A 20917-nucleotide genomic window follows, 5' to 3' on the forward strand; every position below is an offset into this window, starting at 1 on the left:
AACGCCGGGTTCGGCTGGCAGCTCGGGCGGAGATGTCAGGAACAGAGGACGACCACGTACCCCTGAGGCATGAGGGGATGCAGGTCGAAGTTTCAGAAGAACTTGGGAGAAAGAGGCTTTTGTGAGAGACGACCCAGAAAGGCAGTGGCCTGGCCATCGTGGCTCTAAGAGGAACCTGGCCTAGGCTTCTCTTTATTTCCTATCAATCAAGTATAATTAATACACGATGTTATATTAGTTTTAGGTGTACAATCTACCAATCACACAACTTGTCTTTAAAACGTCCATACTCAGTGAGCCTGACAACCCACCGCATTACAGGGCACTTGGTGATGTCTCAACGGGCCCACGGCGTGGCCATCGTTGTGCGAGGCTCCCCTCCTCAATCTTTGCTCGTGCTCTGATCCAATTCTGACAAAAAGAATTGGAGCTAAAAAGTTTTGCAGATCTGGGTTTCTCGATCTAATACCCTCCGTCAGGAGCAGTCCCGTTTCCCCCGCTTCTGAAAAACAAGTCTGGCAAAAGCTGGAAAGTGTCGTCAGAAACACCGGTACGGAGCTGTACTCGGGGCTACACTTTGGGTTAACGCAGAGACGCCTGCGAGCAAAGAGAAAATCGCTGGGAACAATCTGGAAGGGTTTAGAATGGTGCGGGTGGCAAGAGTCCCGCCACGGGAGGGTCATTTTGCAGGGAAAACCTTCTCTAAAACTCCCCGGTTTCTCTCCCTGCCCTTTTGTCTAGTCCTGGAAGGCATGAGCAGCAGCAAAACCCCAAAACCCAACCAAGAGGCTGTGAAGCAGCCAGCAGGAGGGTGGGGGGGGAGGGGGACAGGCAGTGGAGCTCTTCTCCCTAAAGGAAAATTAAAGACAGATGCAACTAGCTTGCTCCCAGTTCTGCCTGGGGACTTGAGGAAATATATGAAAGGGGGGGAAAATCCCAGTGAAATCACCAGCCCAGACGGCCCCGTGACCCAAGGGCATGGACACTCAGGGTTCAGGACAATGTCGTGGGAAGCAGGGGGTGGCCACACCCCTCAGAGCAGGGGGCCTTGCCCAGCTCCTTCCCTCCGCCCCCCCCGGGGGTCTGCACCCACTGCTGCACGCATGCGCACGAGTGTCCTCTCTGGCAGTGGACTCCGGCAGCAGGTAGGTCAGGGCCAGACACGAGCTTTGGTAAAGGATTTCTCCCTTTACAGAAGGGGGCGTGAGCCCAGCTTCCCACACCAGCAAGTCAACAGGACAGCAGGATGTTCGCGCTCGATGCCATCCAGGATTCCACCTGCCCCAAATTCCATCCACGCACCTTCTCAGGAGGGTGTCTTTCCCATAAACTGAGGCACATCCACACTGTGCTCACAAGTAAGGAGAAGACAGAAGGTACAAGGGAAGCTGGGCTTCCTGCCCTTGGCGCTGGGGCGCTCCCAGTCTGAGGGACAGGGATGGGGGGGTGGGGGGAGACGGGTAATGGGCCCCCGGGGTGAGCCCGCTATCTCAGGAGGCTCTAGAAGGTTCCTCCCTTAGGAATGGACTCAGAGAAAAGGGAAGGGGAGAAAGCGATCCGACAGGAGAACGTGTCACGTGGACCCAGGAGAACGTGTCACGTGGACCCACGCAAGTCCCTGTTCCACACCGTCAGGGGTCAAATCCCCTCGCAAAACCTCCCTGCAGACACGGCTTGGATGCTCGTCATTCCTTAAGGGTCAAATGGCAGCCAGGACAATAACGTCTTAAAAACCAAAATGCCAGGGTTAGTTACACAATGTATTTTTTCCCCACTTGGTTGGTTTTTTTTTTTTTTAACCTCGACCAGTACTTCTAATTATTTTAGAGGGAAGACAGGGAATCAAAAGATCTGGTTCAAAACACAGATCTCTCTTCCTCCTCCTGGGGTGGGCTTGTCTCCTGTGAGATAATAAGCATGAAGTGGATGGCGGGCTGTGTGCACTCCCCAGACAATGGCCGGGGACAAAAAGGAAACAGCTAGAACGCGGGAGGCTGGCAACCTGCTGTCAGCAAAGGGTTAAAGCCCACAGCCTCCTCCAGGGCCCCGTCTGCCTTTCCATAAAGAATTCAAAGCGCAGTGGGGCAGGGAGGAAACTCCCACCGGGGTCCCTATTAAAACAGATCAAGTCACACATGTCGATATCCCCATTTCATAGATGCTGTAATTTGTTTGACAGGAGTGAATCCTGCTGATCCGAGTCAGGGCAAGGAGGAAAAAAAAAAAAAAAAAGGTCTGTTAGAAAGGGAGCCTCGGAGGGAGCCCGGTGGTGCTCTGTAGCTGGCTTTATGAGCCAGACTCGGGACCACCTGATCCGCTAGGGCTTTGAAAACAGGGTGTGTCCCAAGTAGCCCCGTCCGTCCGCAGGCGCGTGCGCACACACACACACACACACACACACACACGGTGTGTATGTACACGCACGCGTGCGCACGCACACACACCGTGTATTGTTCTGATCTAACTGTGAGATGTTAAAAAAGGTACAATAAAGCTTTTTCCTCTCCCAGTGGAGAACAGGATCAAACCCAGCTCACCCTCCGGTAATCCTGATAAATGCGGAGCCAATGTTCTAACAAAACGCGAGGCCGCTGTTAGCGCGCCTTTCTCTCACTCTTGTTCTCCTTTTGTATTTTCCTTTTTTTCTTGCTCTCTCTCCCCGTCTTTCCCTCTCTCTGCCTGTTTCTGGCCCTTGCCAAAGGCATTAAAAAAGAGATGAGAACCACTCCACCGCGCATGGGGGGAGACTAATCCACTGGCCCCGCTCTGCTGGGAGAGCAGGTTTTGAACAAGGCCCCTGGCACAAATGAGATGAGCTTAGTGATGGCAGCGTAATTCTTATTAGGGCACAGCGTGCTCTGCGGATGTGAAAGACACAATATGGGGAACGGAGTCCTTTTTGGAATTGGTTTTTCCTCTTGGTTAATGAGGGTCAGGGGAGAACGAGGGCAGAAGCTGAGATGCTAAGTAGGACCCGGGAGGCTGACCCCTCGGGGGACATGCTGCTGGGGAGAGGCGGGGGCCACCTTTGCTGTCCCTCGGGGCAGCTGGAATCGTGGAAGGTTGAGAGGATGTTAAGGGCTGGTGGGGTCCTCTGAGATCTGCCCAGCCTCCTTTTACAGCCCCAGGAGAGGTGAAGCGACCTGCCCACGGAGGCGGCAGAAGCCCAGGGCAACCAAATGCCTTCCCCTGGCTTCTCCAGAGGTCCCCTGGCCGCAGTCACCGCTAGACTAGTTAATGCTCCGTCTCTCTACCTGTAGGATGCAACTAGTAACTGGTAAATGAAGATGCTGGTGGGTGTGACGAGGCTGGTCTAAGAGGGAGAGGATGCAAACATGTTTATCTCAGGGCCGCCATGGAAGGCTCTTCACGAATGTTAAGTGGGGGTCTTTTTCCTTAGGTTTGTTTTCCCCATGTTCCAAGTTAAGTTGTTCCCGGGAGGAAGTTTTCTGGAGGTGTGAAGCAGACAGACAGTCATCCTACGTGGGGATACCGGACAGAAGTAGCTGCTTGTACGGAGGAGAATCCCTTCTGTTACGTGTAACGGCTCAGTTTCTCTTGCGGGGGAGGAGGGGCGCGGAGACAGAAAGCGAAGACCGGGATGTACATTTCATCAAAAGTAGATTTCACGAACCTGGGATGCTCCCAACCTCACGAAGTTCTAGGAACTCGGGGGTGAGTAACTGACTTTTCCTCCCCTCCACGGAGTCTCTCAGGGATCCCCCGCAAACTTCTACTCCCCCCAAAAGCAAGAAGCCCAGCAGAGGCGAAGACCCCGCTGGTCCTGGAACTCCCCTTAGCCGCTCTGTCCGGCCACGACCGTGTTGCCGCAGCCCTGCGCCGGGCCGCTGGTAGGCAGCACGCAGAGCCTGGTGTCCCACCCCCTCGGCACCCTTGCTCACTGCCCGGGTAGGGGCTGAAGGCTCACTCTCCCGTCCTCCTCGAGACTCTGGCCAGCAACAGCCACCAGCAGAGGTCGGCGGGAATGCTGCCACTTCTGCGATAAAAAGGATAAGAAGGACCTTTCTTTTCCTCGAATGCAGGTGTGGTGCCACGAACCGCAACACCCGGAGCGTGGCTGTGAGGGTGGGCCGAGAACGTCTCAAAGGTACCGGTCCTCACCGCGGAGCCACCAAACGATGACAGCTGTCGCCTGCCTGCACCTTCCTCACAACCATGTGAGAGACGGACGAACACCTGTAATTACTTCCCACGCTGCTGCTCACACCCTCGATGCCTTGCCTCCGAAAGCACTCCTCCTTGACACGAAGCCCAAGACTACGGACGGGACCCTTGACTTTCCCTCCGTCTTCACCTCTGGTCCCTAAGGGGGAAGTGCCCTCTTTCTGCTAATGAAAACTCTTCTCTGCCCTTGACCCGGTCCCTTAAGATCCCCTCCGGGACCTCGTTCCATCAACAATTCCCTATCCCCTCTGCAATAATTCCTACTGCTCAAGTTTCTCCAATCTTAAGATTTTCATTTTATACTGTACTTAGGAAAATGGCCTGGATTTGGAAAGCATGTTTACTCGGAGTTTCAAGCCCCACCATTCATGTCCTTTTCCCCCCAACAACCATGTCCTGCACACATACAGACGCTGGGGACTTGGCTGCACATGGACGTAGACATGACCTTGCCTTTGACGAGCTCACAGTCATCAGATCATTCCACTGCAGATGCAAAATTCGAGCTGCCTTCCACAGTGGGGCATTACGGTGTCAGCTGTGAGAGCCATACGGTAAGATCCTGGGTCCCCCATAAGGGAGCTACGTGATGCTCACAAGGCTCTGGGCGCCGGTGTCCTCACCTGCCAAACAGGGCTGGTGCCCATACCGCCCTCCCCGCACTACCTCCAGCAAGACACGCCGCCACGTCAAGGGCTCAGCACAGTGCCTGGCAGAGAACGTGCCCTGCACATCTTAGCAATCACTCCGGACTCTAAGGGAACAGAGGACGTTTGAAGAAGAGACACAAAAGCCATTTCATTCAGGTCTTTAAACTCCTTTCTGGAGAAATTCCTCCATTAAATACCTTCTGGTAAAGTAAGACTTTGTAGCACAACGCACTGCCCTTTAGCCTCGTCACCAGGAGCCACACACATGTTTGGATGGCACCAGAGCAGAACAAATGCTCGTCGCATGTTCTTCCTAGAAAAGCCACCCACGCTACAGGGCGTATTCTCTATAGTCTGAGCGGCAAAATCCTAAGCCTGAGAATCCCTAAAAATTTGGACAAAACCGTAGACCGCTCCTGACCCTTACTAAGTCAGGGCACGGACTGACGGAGCTGTTTCCCTGAGGGACCTCCTCCTCCCTTGTTAAAAGATCTGGTCCAAGTGAGGGAATTGTTGCTTTTTTTTTTCCCATCCGTCCTCCACCCACCTCCCCGCTGGCGACCATCAGTTTGCTCTCCGTTCTTGTTTGTTTTAGTTTTTAGATTTCACACACTAAGTGGACTTACGCGGTACTTGTCTTTTTCTACCTGCCTTAACTCACTAATCCCCTCAGCGTCCACTCATGTTGTCACAAATGGCAAGATCTCATTCTTTTTTAATGGCTGAGGAACAGTCCGTTGTGTACATAGCCACATCTCTATCCATTCATCTATTGATGGACCCATGGGATGGTTCCATAATTTGGCCGCTGTAAATAATGCTACAATAAACATGGGGTGCATGTATCTTTTCGAATTAGTGTTTTGTTTTCTTTGGGTAAAAAGCTAGTAGTGAAATCACTGGGTCATATATGGTAGTTCAATTTTGAGTTTTTTGAGGCACTTCCATCCTGTTTTCCACAGTGGCTGCCCCAGTCTGCATTCCCACCAACAGTGCACAACAGTCTACTTTTCTCCAAATCTTTATCAACCCTTATTATTTGTCTTTTTGATACTAGTCATTCTGACCGGTGTGAGGTGGGATCTCATTGTAGTTTTGATCTCTGTTTCCCTGATGATGAGTGATATGGAGCATCTTTTCATGTGTCTGTCGGCCATCTGTAGGTCTTTGGAAAAATACCTATTTGGGTCCTCGACCCATTTTAAAAACAGATTACTTGTTGCTTTTTATCCCCCTTCCCGACCCGGAAGACTGTTTCTTTGGTCTTATGTTGTATAAGTTCTTTATAAATTTTGCATATTAACCCCTTGTTGGATATATCATTTGCATATATCTTTTCCCATTCAATAGGCTGCCTTTTCATTTTGTTGACGGTTTCCTCTGCTGTGCAAATGCTTTTTATTTTGGTGTAGTCCCAATAATTTATTTTTGATTTTGTTTCCTTCACTCGAAGATACATATCCACAAATCTGGTAAGGGTGATGTCTAAGAGATTACTGCCTATGCTTTCTTTTAGGAATTTTGTGGTTTCAGGTCTCACATTTAGATCCTTAATTCATTTTGAATTTTTTTTTTGTGCACGGTATAAGCGGCTCCGTTTCATTCCTTTGCACATTGCTGTACAGTTTTCCCAGCACCAATTTAAAAGATAGTCCTTTTCCCACTGTACATTCTTGCCATCTCTGTCATAGATTAATTGACTATATTAGTATGGTTTTATTTCTGGACTATCATGTTCCATTGATTTATATGTCTATCTTTGTGCCAGTACCACACTGTTTTGATTAGTATAGCTTTGTAGCATTTCTTGAATCTGGGATTATGATACTTCCAGCTTTGTTCTTTCTCAAGATTGCTTTGCCTTTCACAGATCTTTTGTGGTTCCATTAAATTATAAAATTATTTGTTCTGGTTCCATGAAAAATACTACTGGTATTTGGATAGGTATTGTATTGAATCTGTAGATTGCTCTGATAAGTATTGGACCGAATCTGTAAAATGCCTTGGGCATTTTAACAACATTAATTCTTCCAATCCATGAGCATGGTATATCTTCCCATTTGTTTCTGTCATCTTTAATTTCTTACATCAGTGTCACACAGTTTTGTTATTTAAATTCAATTAGCCAACATATAATACATCATTAGTTTCAGATGCAGTGTTTAATAATTCATCAGTTGCCTCTAACACCCAGTGCTCATCACATCCCATGCCCTCCTTAATACCCATCACCCAGTTACTGCATCCCCCACCCACCTCCCCTCCAGCAACCCTTAGCTTGTTTATGGTAATTGTCTCTTTCTGATTGACCTATTTCGCTTAGTCTAATACACTCCAGTTCCATCCACGTCGATGTAAATGGTAAGTATTCATTCCTTCTGATGGCCAAGTAATATTCCACTATTTTCTTTATCTATTCCTCTATCTTCTTTATATATTCCTCTGATGATGGACATCTCAGCTCTTTCCAGAGTTTGGCTATTGTGGATATTGCTGCTCTAAACACTGGGGTGCAGGTGTCCCTTCGGATCACTACATTTGTATCTTTATGGTAGATAAAGTAGTGCAATTGCTGGGTCATAGGGTAGCTTTATTTTTAATTTCTTGAGGAACCTCCATACTGTGCTCCAGCCTGCATTCCCACCAACAGTATAAGAGGGTTCCCTTTCTCTGCATCCTTGTCAACAATCCCTGTTGTTTCCTGTCTTGTTAATTTTAGCCATTATGACCAGTGTCGGGTAGTATCTCATTGTGGTTTTGATTTGTATTTCCCTGATGCCAAGTGACGTGGAACATTTTCTCATGTGTTTGTTGGCCATTTGGATGTCTTCTTTGGAGAAATGTCTCCTCATGTCTTCTGCCTATTTCTTGACTGGATTATTTGGTTTTTGGGTGTTGAGTTTGATAAGCTCCCTTTGCAAATATCTTCTCCCATTCCACAGGTTGTCTTTTAGGGTTGTGTACTGTTTCCTTTGCTGTGCAGAAGTTTTTTTTAAATTGATGAAGTCCCAAAAAGTTCATTTTTGCTTTTGTTTCCCTTGCCTTTGGAGGTGTGTCTAGCAAGAAGTTGCTGTGACTGAGGTCAAAGAGGTTGCTGCCTGTGTTCTCCTCTAGGGTTTTGATGGATTCCGGTCTCACATTGAGGTCTTTCATCCATTTTGGGTTTATCTTTGTGGATAGTGTAAGAAAATGGTCCAGTTCCATTCTTCTGCATGTGGCTGTCTAAGTTTCCCAACGCCATTTATGGAAGAGACAGTTCTTTTTCCATTGGACATTCTTCCCTGCTTGTCGAAGATTAGTTGACCATAGAGTTGAGTGTCCATTTCTGGGCTCTCTATTCTGTTCCATTGATCTATGTGTCTGTTTCTGTACCAGTAGCATGCTGTCTTGATGATGGCCTTTGTAATATAGCTCAAAGGCTGGCATGGCGATGCCCCCAGCTTTGGTAATCTTTTTCAAGATTCCTCTGGCTATTCAGTCTTTCCTGGTTCCATATAAATTTTAGGATTTGTTGCAGCTCTGTGAAAAATGTCAGTGATATTTTGATATGGATTGCAATGAATGTATAGATTGCTCTGGGCAGTATAGACATTTTAACAATATTTATTCTTCCGATCCATGAACATGGAATGCTTTTCCATTTCTTTGTGTCTTCCTCAATTTCTCTCATGAGTGTTCTGTAGTTTTTAGAGGACAGAGCCTTTACCCTGTTGATTAGGTTTACTCCTAGGCATCTTATGGTTTTTGGTGCAACTGTAAATGGGACTGATTCCTTCATTTCCCTTTCTTCAGTCACACTCTCAGTGTACAGAAATGCAGCTGATTTCTGTGCATTGATTTTATATCCTGCCACATTGCTGAATTCCTGTAGGAGTTCTAGCAGTTCTGGGGTGGAGTCCTTTGGCTTTTCCACATAAAGTGTCATGTCATCTGTGAAGAGTGAGAGTTTGACTTCTTTGTCGATCTGAATGCCTTTTACTTGTTTTCGTTGTCTGATTGCTGAGGATAGGAGTTCTAGTACTATGCTGAACAAGAGTGGTCAGAGTGGCCATCCCTGTCGTGTTCCTGACCAGAGCGGAAAAGCTCTCAGTTTTTCCCCACTGAGAATGATATTTGCTGTGGGCTTTTTTGTAGACGGCTTTTATGATATCGAGGTATGTTTCCTCCATCCTTAGACTGAGGAGAGTTTAAATCAAGAAAGGATGCTATATTTTGTCAAATGCTTTTTGTGCATCAATTGAGAGGATCATATGGTTCTTATCCTTTCTTTTTGAATGCAATGTCATACAGTTTAGAGAATAAGCTTATTCCTAGTTTTTTTAATTCTGTTTGGTACAATTGCAAATGGGATTGTTTTTCTTAGTTTCTCTTTCTGGTACTTCATTATTTGTGTCCAGAAACACAACAGATTTCTGTATTCTAATTTTGTATCACGTAACTCTACAGAACTGATTTCTTAGTCTAATAGATTTCTGGTAGTCTTCAAGGTTTTTGACGTACAGTATCACGTCTTCTGCAAATACTGAAAGTTTTACCTCTTCCTTACCAATTTGGATGCCTTTTATTTCTTTTTCTTACCTGATGGCCGGAGCTAGGACTTCCAGTATCATGCTGAATAAAAGTGGTGAGAGTGGACATCCTTGTCTTTTTTCTGATCTTAGAGGGAAATCTCTCATTTTTTATATTTTATCACTAAGTATAATACCAGCTGTGGGTTTTTCACATACGACCTTTATTATGTTGAAGTATGTTCCTTCTCAACCCACTTGGTTGAGAGTTTTTATCAGGAATGGATGTTGTACACCGTGTCAAATGCTTTCTCAGCATCTACGACAAGGATCATACAGCTTTTATCCTCTCCCCTGTTAATGTGATGTAGCATACTGATTGATTTGTGAATATTGAACCACCTTGCGTCTGTGGAATAAATCCCAGCTGATTGTGGTGAATGATCCTTTTAACGTACTGCTGAATTTTGTTCGCTATTATTTTGTCGAAGACTTTCGCATCTGCGTTCATCAGAGGTACCGGCTATGGTTTTCTTCCTTGGTAGTGTATGTCTCTGGTTTTGGAATCAAGGTAAAGCTGGCCAGAGAGAATTATTTTCATATTTTTCTTTCCTCTTTCCTTTTTTGGAATGGTTTGAGAAGAAAAGGTATTAACTCTCCTTTAAATGTTTGGTAGAATTCTCCTGTGAAGCCATCTGGTCTTTTGTTTGTTGGGAGTTTGTGGATTACCGATTCAATTTTGTTCCTAAGTAATCTGTCTGTTCAAGAGGTAATTCTGACTTCGACAATGAGGGTGCTGGGAAGGTAGGCTTGGGCAGGAAATCCATGACATCCGGGATCCAAAGGGGTTTTAGCCCATTCATTTTTTCCGCTCCAGGCATTTTCTTTCCTTTTTTTTTTTTTTTTAATGTTATTTATTTATTTATTTGACAGAGACAGAGAGATCACAAGTAGGCAGAGAGGCAGGCAGAGAGAGGGGGAGAAGCAGGCTCCCCGCCGAGCAGAGAGCCCGATGCGGGGCTCGATCCCAGGACCCTGAGATCATGACCTGAGCCGAAGGCAGAGGCTTAACCCACTGAGCCACCCAGGCGCCCCCCACTCCAGGCATTTTCTAAAACATATATACATATGTGACATTCCCCCTCCTCCTCCCTGCCACCTACTATCCACCCCACCCTCCAAGGCAGATGTACAAACTGCTTTCCAACTGCAGGAAACCGAACTCACAAGACTTTTCCCTTGTGCCACTGACCTAGAGCCTGGGAAAACAGAAAGACAAGGAGGGGAGATGGTCCCATATTTGCCCCCGTGTAGCTTGGCCAGCCGGTTCTTCTGCATCCAGCACTCATGTGTTTTATTTCTAGGGAGCCACAGTGGCTGGCTGGAAAGTTCCAGGCAGATGAGATGCAACGTCTCAGCCAGTGTCCAGTCTGGAAGGCAGTGCACAATACTTGTGATCCAGAGCTGGGTGGCCTGGGGTGCTGGGGCAGATTGGCCCTGCAGCCGGCTGGCCTCTGGGCTCCTGCCAGGCTGCCAGCCTGCCAGGGGAAGTGAATGTGCTCAGCACGAGAGTGCCAGCTGGCGGGGCTTTCTCCCCAGGGGGGAGGCTGTAAGCACAGATTACTAGTGACTTTGTTCAGTTCTGCTGCCGTGCTCCCCGAGGAGAGGACCATCACGGCCCAGCATCAGCACTAACAGGCCCTGATGTGCCAGACCCAGGCTGAGAAAACAGCGGGGGGCGGGGTGGTGTAGCAGAGAGGGGGACAAAGGCCACGTGTTCGAAGCCAGCAACTGGCTCAGAACCGGAGAAGGAGGTGCTCTCCGCAGAACATTCCAGTCCCTGCGGCTTGAGGAATGTCATCACCTCCCACTCTTTGCCGTCCGCACCAAACAGGGACCCTGACGCCTCCACTTTGCCCTATCACGGGAGCCCCCGGGGTCCCCGAAATCACAGACGAGAAACTCAAACTTTCCCTGCTGCGTTTCAGGGGCCTGTGACTGTGAGGTCACGTGAGCTGGCACAGCCGAGCTGTTGTCACGGAGACGGCGGCAGGGGCCTAACTGGGGTGGTTGCTGCTTCCACATTAAAAAAAAAAAAAGATGTAATTTGAATTTTTATGTATAAGACCAGTTCATTAGACAGAGAAATTAAATTGATAATTTCTGATTTTTTTCCTCCCAGCGAACCTTCTGCGGAGAGCCGAAGAGCGGCGTCTGCCCAAGTTTGGCGGGATTTCGGCCACGGAACATCACCCAGCCCGGGAGTGGGGGTGTGCCCGCCTCTGCGGCCAGCTGCACCTCCGACCTGAAACCGGTGTATTTCAAGAGTCAAGCGTGCCTCCTTCCCTGGTGTCACGTCTGTGTTCCCACGTTCAGCCCCCCGCCCGCCCTCCCAGCCGTCACGTGGGGTGTGGGGGAGCTCGTCTGAAGCCCGACTGCAGAGACTTTAAGGAACTGTTTGTCACTTGGAAGCACCCTTTGGACACTCACCGAAAGTCAGCGTGTAAGAGGATGCGGGTACGTGTTCACGGAGCCCTTGGCAAGTGCCCCGCAAAGCCCAGTTCACTACAAGTTTACTAACCAGTCCTGGTGCCCTGACGGGAGCACCCCGAGAAGCCCGAGACCCTTGCATTCGTCCCTCTTCCTGCCTGTGTGGCTCTTGGCTTTGTTCCCGTCCCTTCCACTCCTCTCCTCTGTGGGGGCCTGCCTGTGCCCACTCCCTCTGGCACCTCTGGGCGCAGCAAAGAGGCCCCTCCCTGCTCTCCTCCCCCTCTCTATCCCTGGGGTCACCACGGTCACGGGGGTACTTACTGAGACCAGCCACTCTCGGCGACCCTCCCCTCGGCTCCCCTGTGGCTCACCTCCGAAGGTCCCAGCCTGAGAGCAAGGAGGTGTAATGAGTTCTCACTGGGGTCGATCCCTGATGAAACACAGCTAACACCATACCCTCCGCACCTCCTTTCAGAACAGGGCGGCGAGTTGTCATCACAGTCCACTGCGACACTCCGGGAAAACCTCCTAGTACTTGCACAAGAGCATTCTATACTCTCCATGGGAATGTCTCTACAGCCCCGATTTCAGGGGTTTGATCTGGAAGGGGACGGTGCACTTTCGAGGCCCCCGCCCCGAAACACACACGCGCGCGCCCCCTCCGGCCGTATACGTACATCTGTATGTACACATATGCCTCGCCGACCTCCCTTCCTTTTGCTATTCTGGGGCCTTTAATGAGCAGCTCCAAATGACAGCTTTAATCACTGCCTCTGGCCACTGAAAGAGGCCGCTAATGATAGGAAAGAACATAGGGCCATTTGCATCAATCAGCTCCAGTCTAAATCACTTTTTATGATAATGCACCCAAGCGAAGAAGAAAGTCTCTGATGTCGCCTGCATGATGATGTACGCTGTGCTGGCTCCCCAGCTCAGACCTCCACATAAATCTCTTAAAGCGGCACGCACCCCGCCCGGGCCCGCCCAGCACTGCCCTCGGTTTCTACGCCATTAATGAGCCAGCGCCAGAGCAGACCCGTGGGGGGGCCGAGCAATCTGTTCCTTTAGTTCTCAGTCCTGGGGCTGCACCCCCTGGTAGGAAAAGAAATGAGTCAAAGGTACAGGGGAAGAAATAAATCCTGCCCGGCTTGGAAGACACTTGTTTATGAGACCATTTCGTTTTATTTGTCTTTTTAATCTCTCCAACGAAGAACGAAGGCGGCTACGTTGCCAAACTAGGCATTTGCCGGTCGTGGAAACGGAAGGCCATGCTGCACGGTGCCGAGAACGACAGGTAGAGACCTCTGAGCTCTGGGTTCCTGCCTGTGCTGTCCCGGGGGCCGGGTGACCTTGGGAAGGCCCCGTTAGAGTCCCAGGGCCTCAGTTTCCCCAAATTAAAGGTCCATACCAGAACACCGGCAAGGTTCAAATCCAGAAGAAACTCTGTTCCAGACTGAAAAGGTTCCTACGTCTAGAGTCGCATTCTGCTGGGGCGGAGGCTGACCGCTCCTCCTCTTGGCCCAGCGTCCGAGCAGTCCCAGCTCTGGGTGTCAGACTCAGCAGACAGCTCTCTTTACAATGCAGAAGCCTGGAGACACCTTCTAATACCCTGCATCAGCTAAAGGAATAATTCGTGAGTGACCACACGGTCACTGATGGCGCTGATGGGTCCCGACACGGGAATTCTCGAGTTCTGTCCTCTAGCTAGAATCCAGAAGCCCACAGTACTTTTCTCTTTTCCCCAAAACTACAGCAGTCTGTTAGCAGCTCATAACCGGGGGTCATCTGTCCTTTGTGACACAGACAACTGCTGCTACTTTCAGAGTAACAACCAACATGTACATACATATATGCACATACATGTACACACCCCAGAGAGTTTCCAAGTTACCATCTGTAGATTTGGAGAAATACTGAAAACCCATTTGTAAGGCTCCCTTTGTAGAAAACAGCAGTGCCCTAGCGAACTACTAGCGACACTTTAGTGCCTCAGTCCATCACAGAAGTCAGGCACAAGTCTGGTCTGGTTGCCCACATCCCAGGCTAATTAGTCATTCTTTTATTTGATTATGCTCTAGGCCAGGAGTGGCATTTTGCTAAATGCTTGTTCGAGCACATCCTAGCGAGTGAGTATGAGATTTTCATCCCTCTGTTCTCCGGGAACCTTCCTGCACCCCACGGTGAAGTGTGGACAGCGATCGATTGTGACTGTGTGACTGTCACACAAAGACTTGCGTAAGAGAGGACTTCCAAATGCGAGGAACTCAGGGAGGTGAGTGACAGATCCTGGTAGAGCCACGTCCCCACTGGCTGGGTGAGGAGTAAGTCTGGCTGAATGTGACAGGAGACCTAGAATGTAGTGGCTTAGACAAGAGTCCTGTTCTGGCTCTCAAAGCTGAAGTCCCAAGGCGGGCAGTCCAGGGCCGGGGGGGGGGTCTACACCCACTGTTGTTCCTTTATTGCCTCGATTGCCTTCAGTGCCCAAAGCCACGTGACGGCCCAGGACTATGGCTGCAGCCCCCTCGCTATGTCCCTGCTCCAGACTGGCGTGCCGCTGGCCCTTTAAGGACACGCTCCACAAGGAGCTCCTGGCCCTTGCAGGGAATCCCCAGTGGCCACCACTTAGTCACATGACCCCCTTGCCGCAAGGGAGGCTAGGAAATGTGGTCTTCACGCTGTGTAGTGGGGCCATTCCGTCGGACCATTTGCCCAACTAAAAATCAGAATCTCCATTTCTGAGGAAGAAGGGGAGAGTGGGCGTTAGAAGTCAGCTGACAGGGGCGCCTGGGTGGCTCAGTGGGTTAAGCGACTGCCTTCGGCTCAGGTCATGATCCCGGAATCCCGGGATCGAGTCCCGCGTCAGGCTCCCAGCTCCATGAGGAGTCTGCTTCTCCCTCTGACCTTCTCCCCCTGTCATGCTCTCTCACTCTCTATCAAATAAATAAATAAAAATCTTAAAAAAAAAAAAAAAAAAGAAGTCAACTGACATTCTTAGCCATGCCCCTGGTCCCACTAGGCCACACACCAGGGCACTAATTACCAGATCCCCGGGACCCAGGCCAGAGTTCCCAGTTCCACATCCATCACCCCCCCGATGTGGGGAGGGAACCTCTAAGACACTTGTTCCTTTCATCAGGATATCCCAGCTGGGGATGCTTCTGGATGACCTTTCATCTTCCGGGGCGGGGGGGCGTCACTCTGAAAAAGTTATCCCAATGAGAAAGCAGAAAATGGAGCGTGTTCTAGAAAAGGCATCACAGGCTCAGAGAATCATCCGCGCACTCCACGCGGCAGCACTTTAAAACCTCCCAGACGAAACGGCAGGGCACCAGCCGTCGTCTGCCACGCTGTCGAGGAGCAACCAACCCAGGAGAAAGCAGTCCGCGTCGGCAAGAAGCCGCGAGAGGGGTCCCAGGACGTTGCACCGGGCGCGCACGTGTTCTCATTTGTCTTCACGGAAAGCAACACTTTTGTAAGCATTTGTGAAAATAAAGGTTTTTAATTTCTTGGCGTAACACATTGACTACCCACATTTCAATGTGGAATTTCTTCCTGGAGGTGATTCCCTTTTACCTTTAAGTGAACACAGACAGCAGCAGACCTCCTACAAAATCACTCGCACACGCACAAGCAGCTGTCCTCCAGACGGTTCCTTTTGTCCTCCCCAACACAAGTGTCTGGTGAAGGAATGAAGACACCTCCTGAAGGGACAATCGTGTATGTCTTCACACAACCGTCCTCACTGGGACAACACCGAGGGCCAAGTTCATCCCCGCGTCAGGGACGCTGTCACCGTCACGCGACACGCAGGCCTGCCGCACCACCAGTGGGAGAGGCCCAGGGGAGGAGGACCAAGTGTGGGAACCATGCTCGAAGGCAGAAACCGCCAGGTAACAGTCACCGCTTTCACGGGTTCATGTCCCAGAGCTGGCTGGCCTCTTGGATTCACGACAGCTCTACCCCGAGCTGTGTCTTGGCTCCTCCAGCAGCCAGCATCTCGCTGCTCCGTACCCTCCATATCACGCCTTTGCCAGGTCCGATGTCTCCATAGGCTTCCTTCCCACGGATGTTGCCCAAAGGCTTCAACTGATCATATCTCCCAACAGAGAGACACACACATTTTTTAAAAAGAGCATTCTTGGGATGCCTGGGTGGCTCAGTCGGTTGAGCATCGGCCTTTGGTTCAGGTCAAGATCCCCGGGTCTGCGGTCAAGCCTCACGTCAGGCTCCCTGCTCAGTGGAAAGACTGCTTCCCCCTTTCCCGCTCCCCCTGCTTGTGCTCGCTCGCTCTCTCTGTGTCAAATAAATAAATAAAATATTTTTTTTTTAAAAAGAGCATCTTGTCAGCACTGAAGACTGAACAGTCTTCTTAACACACCAGCAAGCGCCATGCAGCTATAAGGGAACTCGGATGCCGGGAGCCCCTCTCCGCTTCCCAGAGGAGCAGCACTGAGAGCAGCATCCCTTGCCGGAAGAACTAGGCCAACCGCGGACAGACCCTTGGACCGATCCAAGAATGACTGGTTTGTACACATAAGTATAAATGAATGACAAGCTGCCCAGACTATTAAGTAACTGAAGATTTTGAAAACATCACGTATGTAGCATACGTTTCATGAGCGGAGAAGTTGCGTCTATTTTTTTCACCACTGTACTCTCAGCCTAATATACTGCCCCCACACAGAAGGTTCTCAGGAAATGTTTGTTGATTGAATATGATGAAGCTTCAAAACCAAGACCGAAACACGTCACAAACGTCACACAGGCTGCAAACACCATTTTTCTTTTAAGACTCACAGGTGACTGGAGTTGGGGGGAGGGTCTCCTAAATCCTAAATCGAGTGAATCCCACAGGCTTCCAGGGGAGTTCAGACCTAGCAGATCGGGATGAGACTCCTTTTTAAAGATCTGGAGGTGACAGAGTTACCTCTTCTGATAATCTCATCCAGTGCCCAATAAGCTTTCATGAGACAGCTGACCTCAGGCAAACTCTAATTCTCCACTGTTTACTAGAAACGTTCCAGATATAGGCAATGAAGTAGATAGCAGTGGGAGTTCTTGTGTTTGCTTTAGAGAAGACAAGACAGGGAGGGAAGATGTTAGGAAGGAAGGGAGGGAGGAAGACTTAAGTCACAGCGCACAGTGCCGGGAGCATCTGGAGGCAGATGTGGCTGGGTTACAATGGCTGTGTTGTTTGACATCTTTCCGACGGAAGACACCTATTTTAGTACCTGTTGGCTAACTCAGCCTGTGAACACCAGCACTGCACTATTCTAGTTCTTGGGTCATTCTTCCAACTCGTCTCATTTAGCAATAGGTGCTCAGCCAGTGTCGAAAACCAACAGGCGACGATTTCCCAGTGATGGTTCCAAGTGATGTCAAAGTGAGCCCAGGGCCACGGCCAAGGCTGTTTTATGCTGTTTGAAAGGGGATGTGTCACCGCCTGTAAGTTGAGCCGCCTTAGTGACACATGGAAAATGTTATGCTAAATTCTTCACATGTTGAAAAAGAAGATTCATAGAGCAGGAGGAGCCCTTCAAAGACGTCCCTGGACCATGTGTCCGCTCAACAGAACGGTCCCAAGGCATCACCAGAAGGAAAGATCACAGGTTCGCCCCTCATGCAGTCGCCAGTTCACACCTGGGGGGTGGCGTGGGCACCGGGCTCTTGTGGGAGCCCAGCCCCTCCCCAGCCCAGGGTGGAGAGGGAAACCGGACCCAACAACAGCCGCGTAAGTTTTCCTCCTGCTCAAGGATAAAAAGGGAAGTGAGAGAAGTCACTTCTGTGGCGAGGGATACAGCACCTAAGAGGACCTTCGAGAGGAACAAAATGGCCCCAAGAGATTCAGCCATTTGTATACTTGGCCAGCAGTCACCGAGGGCCCCCGGCCAGTTCTGGGCAGCACCCCGTGCACCCTGTAACCCGCTCCCTGTGCTGGGCGCCTGCGCACCCGGACCCGCCGCGCGAGGCGGGCCGGGCTCCCCCTGCACCGCGTGACCGCATCAGGCTTCAGTGTCCCCACGCACGCCTCTCCCTTGGGGTCTGCGGGACGACAGAGTAAGGTGCTACCACCGCTAGTCTCTTAGCTCTTCTCAGCTGGGCTGGGGGGGTGCGCTGCGTATCACTCATTCCTCACCAAGAGAAGCAACAGCCACTGAAACTATTGGCAAAATCGTCTCTGACAAGAAAGTGTTTTGTCTCTTGCTCTTTCTCTTTTCCTTTTACGGGCAGGAGAAGGACCAGGCGCTGGTGGAGGCTGTGGACTAGCTTCTGGCGAGGACAGCAGCTGCCCCCCGTGCCCCCCAAGCCAGTGACTTGGGAGCAGGGGAGCAGAGCAGAGGCGACAGGAGGGCGCACCGCAGAGGCCAAGCACCGAACGCCAGAGGAGCTGCAGGGCCACCACCGGGGCCACCTCCAGACCCCTGCGGTGTCTGCGGGGCTGACGCAGCCTCTTCAAAGGTCTGGCCGGGTCCCGAGTCTCATCAGTCAGGACCGGCAACCCCTGGTGAGTGGGTGTCTGGCTTAGGGACATGGGGGAAAGCGGAGGTGAAGAAATTTTCGTTGCAAAACTCTTATCACAAAGGGTATTGAGAAACTTGAAGGTTTTGGCATTTAAAAAAAAAAGAAAGAAAATGGGAAAATGGTGTAAAACGCCACTTTGGCCCATCCTTCCGCCTCCAACGTGTGTCTGAGATTCCAAAGAGCTTCTACACGCCCTAGTCTTCGACAGCAAAGCAGACAAAAACAGAGAAGGGCATAGGAATGTTCTCCACAGACGTAAGCAGCTTTGAAGCCATAAGCACGTCGACGGACAGACGAACGGAACGGTGAGAGGTAACATCACTCGTCTCACGACACGGTTCTTTGTTTTATCGGAAGATTTCACCTTCCCTGAGGGTGCGGCCCTCGAGAATTTCAACCAGGGCTCCAATGACTCAATCCTGACCCACGCTCGACTTTTTAAGACGCATCCTTATCCGAGATGAGGCCCCTCTGAGTGAGCTCAGACACAAACCATCTCTGAATTCTGCCTGGGCCAGGGTTCGGTGTTCAAGAAACAGTGACTCAAATACTCTAATTATCATGCGGCCAATCGAAGGGTTTCTGGCCAAAACCCGAGAACTGCAGTGCATTCAGGAAAACATTTATGCTTCAACCTCTCTGCGAGCTTCCGAAACACTTTCCTTCAGAGAGACCCAGGGTGATCTCACGCGCTTGGAACATATTAGTACAACGGAACACACGGTGTCGACAGCAAACAAACATGTACACCCGCTATCAAGAGACCTGGAACCCCCTGGGACGGGATCCCCTGACAGCAGGAACCAAAACATCCCACCGTGAATCCTTAGCAACCTGGAAAGGAAGAACTTGCAGGTAAGGACACCAGGCCGGGTGTGGACGGGCCAGAGGTCAGGTCCTAGTCACACCAGGTTCTCCTGCAACACTGAACCAGTCACATCTTGGGTGCTCGGGTTTCTTCCCCTCTAGGCTGAGAGCCCTTCTGCAGGGAGATGGCAGGGCACGGGCAGAGGCAGCTGGGAGGCTCGCCGGAGGAGAGTGGGACACGGCTCTTACTCCCGACACCTGCACTGAAAGCCTGTTGTTCAATATGCCACACTCGAGGTGTGCCGCGACAGTGCAGAGACGCTGCTGGAAGCCCTGAAGACTCCGGAACCTTGAGAGAGGGAGCCTGCCGTGGGGGTTGGGAGAGGCCTGGCGCCGCCACCATGGGACCAGCTCACAGGGAGGCAGAGACTATCTGGGGACACCTGCAAGCTTTTCTCTCCACTCACAGAGCATCAGGACGCATCTCCGCAGCCTCTGATGAGGAGGGAGGCAAGCAGTCTCTTTCCAGAAGAGCAAACAGATTGTAAAAAGATGAAGGGGACTCCTGGCGGGCTCAGTCTGTGTGGCATGCGACTCTTGATCTCGGGGTTGTAGGTTTGAGCCCCACGTTGGGTACAGAGATTACTTAGAGATAAAAATCTTAAAAAAATCATTTTACTTTCCGAGGCACGTAGGGGACATCCTCCACAATCCTTACACCTGCTCTGTCCCGGCAACCCACACGGGGTCCTTCTGTAACACAGAGCGTCATAGACCTAGCCCTTGACAGTGGACTCTCTCGTCCTCTTTTTTCATTGTGTCGCATCTAATTAGAACTTTCTGGTGTTAACGACCGCGTCCTGGGCTTTCTTTTACAAACCCTAAAGCAGTGGCACCCAGACCGATTCCTTAAAGACTAAAGTGTGTCCTGCGGAGGATCCGAACAATTCCCCAAAGCAGATACAAACGTGGAGAATGAGCACGTGGAAAGACGTTCAACGTCACCAGTCATTAGAGACCTGCACGTGAAAACCGCAGCGAGCTGCCGCCTCACACCCTCTAAAAGCACTTTAATAAAAAGATAACGACCAGTGTTGGCGAAGTCGTGGAGAAACTGGAACCCGGCCGCTCTGCAGCTGTCAGGGCAGAATGGTTGTGGCCGCTTCGGAAGTTTGGACAAAGCGTGGTGCGGAGTTACCATAACACGCCAGCACTTTCTGCCTCCGGGTCTTCACCAAAGAACACTGTCCACACAAACCATGTGCATGAACGTTCAGATTAGCTCTGTTCACGAGAGCCAGAAAGGGAAACAACATACACGTTCATCAGCTGATAAAATGTGGTATATCCATACAAGGCCATGTGACTTGTCTGTTTTAACAAGTTGAGGGGGGCCCCTGGCGGGCTCAGTCAGTGGAGTGTGCAACTCTTGATCTCAGGGTTGTGGGTTTGAGCCCCACATTGGATGTAGAGATTACTTAAAGATAAAAATCTTAAAAAAAAAAGGAATATAAATCATATCTCAGTGAAGCTGTTATTAGGGGTGCCTGGGTGGCTCAGCAGGTTAAGCGTCTGCCTTCGGCTCAGGTCACGATCCCGGGGTCCTGGGATCGAGCCCCATGTCAGGCTCCCTGCAGGGAGCCTGCCAGGGTGCCTGCTTCTCCCTCTCCCTCTGCCTCTCTCCTCACTCATGCTCTCTCTCTCTCAAATAAATAAAATATTTTAAAAAACTGAAGCCATTATTAAGAAACAAAG

At 50.3% G+C, this 20917-nt stretch overlaps 1 protein-coding gene across 3 annotated transcripts in view; it reads right to left on the reverse strand.

Annotated features, from left to right (window-relative positions):
- Positions 1 to 20917, reverse strand: part of AUTS2 (activator of transcription and developmental regulator AUTS2) — a gene marked incomplete at its 5' end in the record, with an annotated part of 1085698 nt that overhangs the window by 149367 nt on the left and 915414 nt on the right. The gene's annotated exons all lie outside the window — the stretch shown is intronic.

The sequence above is a fragment of the Martes martes genome (assembly GCF_963455335.1).
Source record: "Martes martes genome assembly, chromosome: 18".
Classification (NCBI taxonomy): domain Eukaryota; kingdom Metazoa; phylum Chordata; class Mammalia; order Carnivora; family Mustelidae; genus Martes; species Martes martes.